This window comes from Pinus tabuliformis, chromosome 2_2 (assembly GCF_031772625.1).
Source record: "Pinus tabuliformis cultivar Carrire ecotype Pingquan chromosome 2_2, CPIR1, whole genome shotgun sequence".
Lineage (NCBI taxonomy): Eukaryota > Viridiplantae > Streptophyta > Pinopsida > Pinales > Pinaceae > Pinus > Pinus tabuliformis.
The window spans coordinates 664,880,664-664,887,679 of NC_142300.1; positions in this window are offsets into that span (position 1 = coordinate 664,880,664).

Genomic DNA, 7,016 nt, shown 5'->3' on the forward strand with positions numbered 1-7,016 from the left:
TCTGCATCCAATCTTTGTGGAAGTCATCATATTGAGACATTTTATGGCACTTTAAATTCATCAAAATAACTTCATTTTTATCAGCAATTTCTGTTTCACTTCCACACCAATGTTCCAAGATCATTGATGTAATTGCTCCTATCATGTTACTGATAACTGTGCCATCGGGATTTTTTATTACATCTCCTTTCTCATCTTTAAGCACTTCTTCTTCCATTGTTTCTTTGAGTTTTGGAGATGATTTTGTCTCCCACCACCTGAGGAGTGTCCTTGTGAAACACTGAATAATTGTCCTGCAAGCATCAATTTCAGATTTCCCTCTAAGACACATGAGTTTATACTCGGTATACATTATGTCAATCATTTATCTTATTTTACCAACACTCATGTTATCTATATTCCATTCTCCGTGGGAATCAGGGAAAAAGGTGTGTGCTTCAGGAAGCTTTCCTTTTCCTTCTATGTCAGGTGCAGGATATTTGGTGAACCTATGCTCAAGAGGTTCATATATGGGAAAGATCTGTGTATCTTACCTTTGTTGTTATCTCCCTTTGTCTGACTCTTCATCCTTAAATAAGGATGCAATGGTGATTTTATTTGTAGCCTCAGATTCTGAAGATGTGGCTACCTCTTTAGGAAATAATGCTGGAAATTTATCTACAGATTTCACTGGATCTTGAATTCTTATGCTTCTTTTTACAAGAAAGGAGTTTGGAACTGGTTTCTCAATTTTAGACAGACTTATCTTTTCCATTTTGTCTGTTAAACCAGTTAGAATTTGTTTAGTTGTATCTAAGTGATCAACTAACTTTTCTTCGACTCCTTCTATTTTATTCAAAGAATCTCTTGCATAAGAACGAATCATACTGGATTCAAACTGTACATTGTTCAAACATCTATTTACATCATTAAGTGATACTTGGACAGTATCAATTTGTTCCTTGACTTCTACTGATTTAGCCACATTCATTTCTAAGCCTTTTACTGCAGTATTTGTCCAGTTTAGTTGTTCACTAGCTTTCTGTATCCGACCATCAATGCCTAAAACATTGTCATCTTTCTGGACCAAAGGGATAGCTTTGGCTACATTTTGATTTTCTCCTATGACAATTCCTTTGTAAGGAGGAAAGGTCGTAGGGGTTTCAACTTTGGATCCATCTAGTGTAGTCCAAGCATGCTTGCTTGAAGAAGTGTTGGTTGAACTAGTGAAGACATTCAGGGGAGCAATTTTTTCTTTCCATGAATAGAAAGATATCCAAGTGTTATTCATCTCCATATAATGCTTCCAATCTTCAGCAAACTGTTTCTTCTCTATGGGTGTATAATTCTAGTCAAATTCATCTGCTTGAGGATTAGTGTACAGATCCCAGTTTAACATGGCTTTCATCCATTGGGCACTAATCTCAGATTTCAAGCATCCATCCATAAGAGAGAAGAATTTGTGGATTTCCATTACTACAAGCTTTTTGCAGCAGAAGGAACAGGGCGAAATCTGCAATCTGGAATCAGGCCATGTGCCTGCTCAAGATATCCCAAACCATATCTGGGCTTGGCTGGTCTCATTGAACACATTATTTCTGTCATCCTTGGGTCTTCTCCTTCTATGGTAACAATTTCATGCATCATGAGCACATGATTAGCATCCGGTTCATGTGGGAAAGGGTTCTCTGAGCATTTGGGATTTGGGCATGAATTGACAGACCTAGTTGGAGGATTTGTACCAGTTCTAGGATTATGGTTTGTATGGAATTCAGATTCTACCAGGGTAAGTAGATTTACATGTTCTTGACAATATAGAAATTTGACTTCTAAAGAACAGTAATTTATAAGTTGGGCTAATTCATACAAAGAATTATGTCTGCAAGAAGATGAAGTAGAACAAGTTGTATCTAAAGTAGAAGGATCTCTGTAATGCTTGGATTGTTTACAGGCTAACTCTATTCTTCTCCATCAATGGTAGATCTTCTGGGGAATGATATAACTGTAGAAGATAGATTTTTTGTAATATCAGCGGAGGTAATGGCTTTAGGAATAAGAGGCTTCGAATTATTTACAACCCAGTGCTCTGGAAATATCAAGTCTTCCCATCAGATGGTCTGATGCTCAATTTTTTGATTTTTTGCATCAGTGAGAACAACGATACTTGACCTGGAGTCCCTGATGGGTGTATGGTGGATGGCTGGCTAAAGGATATTAGTGTGTCGGAAACAGCCTTTGGTCTGGATGGCAATATTATTTCTCTTTTTCTTCATGTCGAAACCAGTGGTTTGGATATGGAGTTGTAAGCTCTGGTCTATGGTTTCGTCAAAGGTATACACAGAGAAATTGGGGTATACACAATTAATTACGTTAATTATTACAGTATTATTAGATATTAAAAATAAATAAATTTAAAATTAAAATAATGTATTAAGGTATTTCTTCCAAATCATTATTTTTTTGTGTTGTTTTTTTACTTATTGAACTGTTGGTTGACTTTCTCTCTCTTCTTTCCAAAAAAACCCATGTATTCACTCTCTCTCTTTTTCTCTGTTGTAGGTTTTTCCCGATGAAGGGTCATGGTATTGATTCGAAACGTCGAAAACAAAAATGAACATTGTGGTTTCTCTGAGATCTAAACATCAAAATCCTCACCACTTAAATCTCCAAACTCTCATTTTAGGGGTGCCCAATAGTGGTGATGGATCTCCTTTTCTTTATACTCTAGGTGAGACAACCCATGTTATGTTGGATTGACCCTAACCAGGCTTGCAGACCTGGCCTGACAAGGATATCCTCCTCATCCCTCGTTCTCTACATCACTTGTCCACTTCTCCAGCAGTTTCCTCCAGTCAACCCTCCATGCATTCTTCAAACCAATGGACTCAATATTCCTTGCAATAGTTTCCCTCCAGAGAGTCCAATTCCTTAGCAAGCTTCATTGCTTCAATCCCTCCTATGGCAAAGAAATAAACCTCTGCCTACCTAGATAACCACTAGAAAACTTACCTCCCTCACTCAACATCTCCCAACTGGACTGCATTATACAAGGATTGAATTTTAGCTGCATACTCATACATGCAAGGGGGTATCCATTCCACCCCCCTTCATCTCTAGGGTGGCGGGAACATCCCCCTAACCTACTTCGCATCTCAGGATCCAGCCCCATCAGGGGCACTATTGAGAAAATGTTGTCTAAACGAATTTGATCCTTAAGAGTGGGTTACAATATATTGTAATATCAGAAGAAGAAATAAATAAATATATATATATATATATATATATATATATATATATATATATATATATATATATATATATATAGATATAGATATATATATATATATAATGAAAATAAATAATAATAATAATAATAATAAAAAAATCACTTACAGAATAGGGAAACTAAAATGTCAAAAATGGGAAATTAAAAGGTGATAACAAGATTAATGAAGCAGGCAAACCTAGGATTAAAGGCTATTAATTAAATGGTCACATTATTGATTCCAATAGTGCATGTTTTCAATTTTTTCCCCATTAATCAATATACATCAACATATGTTTTCAACATTTTCCATTCAAGAATGCACAATAAAATGTTATTTAGTCATTCAATCATACTTAACCACACCCAAGTTACAACTAAAACTAATCCTTGAAATGTTGTGCAGCTTATGTTATGATCCACGCGTAAAAAACAAGAAGTACACATCATGTACACCAATGTGAGGGTGGACTTACTCAACTCAAATATAAATGATAGATATAAGTTACACAATAACTTATTAAAGAAGAGTGAAACCTCCTCCAAATACCGAAATACATTCATACATTCAAATCACGTGTCTTAAATAATGACTGCATGATCCCTATATATACCTATTCACATATTGCATATGTGGTCGCTTCATTATTAGGCAACCCTATTACAAATATATTTAAACATTATATGTATATTTAAAGCGATATATTACCCCATTTGGGGTCATATCATATACATTTAACCCCATATATGTCCCCCTTGAGGTCATATCATTCTACCTCTTCTCGAGAACCCCTTTTTTCCCATCCTCTCATTGTCAAACCATGTAATTATTCATCTCAACCTCTAGAAATGGTTGAGGAGAATAAAATGTGTTGCTTTGATGCTTATCCAAAAATATAGATGGATTTTGTGTAAATACCTAACCATTCACATACATCAAGAAACATCAAGCAATTATTTATCTTCGTGAGCTCACTTAGATTGATTTTGAGAGTAGGACTATCCTATGTTTTTCCAAGTTTCTTTGAACCCACTTGCCTCTCTTAAGATCAAGCTATTCAGGAATTCAAATGAATGTTGTTGCTAACTATGTCTTTGGAGGAGAATGATAATAAGTTAAGCAACATGTCTGTAAGAGAAATTCCTTACCTAATTGATATTTATAAAACGGGTTATCCTAAGGCACAAGAACATGGCATAGGAGAAACCTTTAGTGCAACCTTCCATGATGAGAACAAGCTTGCAATTGGTGTAGAGTGTTTTGTTGCTCCTTTGATCCATGTGTTATTCATACACTAACACATTTAACTAATGTTCATCTATTACCATGTAGTGAACTCAAGCAAGCCATCGATAGAGGGAGAAACTACTTGGACTGATAGTTTGGGAGATGCATCAAATAATGGGCATGTAGTAGTTCTTACATTGTGTGCTTTTGACACAAAATGTTAGTTCAACTCTTTATATTGTCTATTTCCTTGAAGAAAAAAACACAATCCATGCAATAGATTAATTTCATGAACTATATTGGATCATTATATTGTTTGCCATCCATCTCGATGCTTTGAGAGTGGAGAAAGTAGAGGAATCAACTCTCAGGACCATTTTTACTAATGGGACCTAGTTTATCAAATTGGGGTATGAAACCTTTTGGGAAGGTTTTGAGGCATCAAATGACATTTTTTGGGGGGTAAAACTTTGTCACTTTACTGCGGCGCATTTTTTTTCCTATTATACACATAGAAACCTTTCCAACGACACAAGAATCATGTCAAACATTGTCTATATGTGAAAGTTATGTCACTTAGAAGTAGACCTTCGTGTTTTCACCACCATAATTTGAGAGGATGACACGTTAGCCTCCAATATTCATGGAAAAGGGGCTAGCCACATGATTATGATGAAGAATATTATAGAAGAGTCCATATTGTCACTATGGTTAAGACTTGAGGCAACCAAACCTGACCACTAGTAGGCTATTGGGTTATGTTATAACCGAGGCACTAAGAGGAAAAGGGGTTCCATTTTTTGAGTGCATTTGTTCCATATATGAGCAAACATAACCAAGAGGGATAGGAGGTAGAGCACATAGAGAGGATATTTGCATTGTAGCAATCCACGAGCCACATGCCTTACTTCTTTGTACTTACAACCATATTTCAATTCAGATAAAGAGAGTGGAGTGGCCTCACCTTCCAATTGGGTTTTTCTCCCAAAATGGTTTCTCGGTTCATATTGTGTGTCAAATTTGTTTAAAAGCTTTTATTTTTTCATTCTCTATCTTTTGCATAATTTTAATTCACATACATATCTTATTAACAATAATCTACATATCTATAAAACTAAAAAAATATAAAATTGTAATAATGTTTTTTTTAGAAATTTTGAGTATAATTTTATTAGATATATTGTGATGAACTGTCCAATAAAATATCCATAATAATTTACAAATCATTTCAACTTAAAATAAGTAAAAAATACATCATCAAAATGTTTTTATAATATTATTTTACAATGTTAAACCATTATGTCACTAATTCTCTTGCTTGAATTATAAATCTAGAAAAACTAACCTTGTTCTTTCCATTTGTCATACTTCTACTTAATTAGGCCGATAGGCCTTCCTATGCATCAACACAGTCGTCAACACTTTCAATTTACTGTTGACATCTGGCATGGTTTCTTACTATTTTTGTCTGTCTTCGAAAATTAAATCTTTGTGGTCCACGTAACCCTCATTAGATGGCGCCGCATGTTTCTGGAACCTACGATTCAAATAGACCTACTTCAGCGCTGAGTAATTAAGATATGGAACTGAATACACGGATGGTGTGGAGGGTAAAAATTCTCAATGCGCGTAGGTCGGATTATTCTACTGATTCTTGGCCAGGAAGTTACCTGTTTTTTCTGAAGATTACCTCCTGTTCGAATGCTTTTCTCAGTTACAGAGTCCCGCCTTATTGGAAATAATAGCTACTTACGGCTCTCTCTGTATCTTTCCTATTTTAACTGTCGGGGAATCAAATTTCTATAAAACATTATGATCGAATTTTAAAGGAAAAACCTATAAAGCCATGATTCCTTCCGCCAAGATTGGAAATAGTTTAAAAGTATGAATCTCGAAATATAAAGCTGCGGGATCTCCTCATATTTTGTGTTTGTGCTTTAATGTTTTTGCATCTTAAACTTGAGCACGTTAAAATCCTCCGTTAAATTCGCACTGTTTAACCCTTAAACATTAAGTCTCCCTATTTCTATTAAATGTTTAAGCTCAGATCAAGTTCTACTCTACTTGCCAGAGTAATAGTTTTTAAAATTTAGGAAAGATCCTCAGAATCTGTAATTTTCTGCCATCTATACACCTTCTATTTAGAAAAACGGAAATACTTGAGTTTCTTACATGGGTTTTGCAGCGTTTCTATCCAGTTTCTTAAATAGAAGGTACCAAATCTTCGTTTTCCGCAGAAACCCAATTTTATCTTTGCTTATTAACAACTTGCAAGATCCAGAACTTTTATTCCTCTAATACTTACCCAAAGGACAAGGTGAAAAAGCGAAGAGTTGTCAAGGTGCATGGTGACAACTGTTTGCAGTTCTTGTTTGCGAACTTTTCAAAATTACAGACTTAAATTATGTAAACCCTCGTTCGTTGGCACACTATGTACATTTTTTACAGACTTGAATTATGTAAACCTTAGTTCGTTGGCAGACACTGTACATTTTTTATCCCTGTCATTCACCATAACTCTTCTTCCTTGGTGTTCTGCCTCGC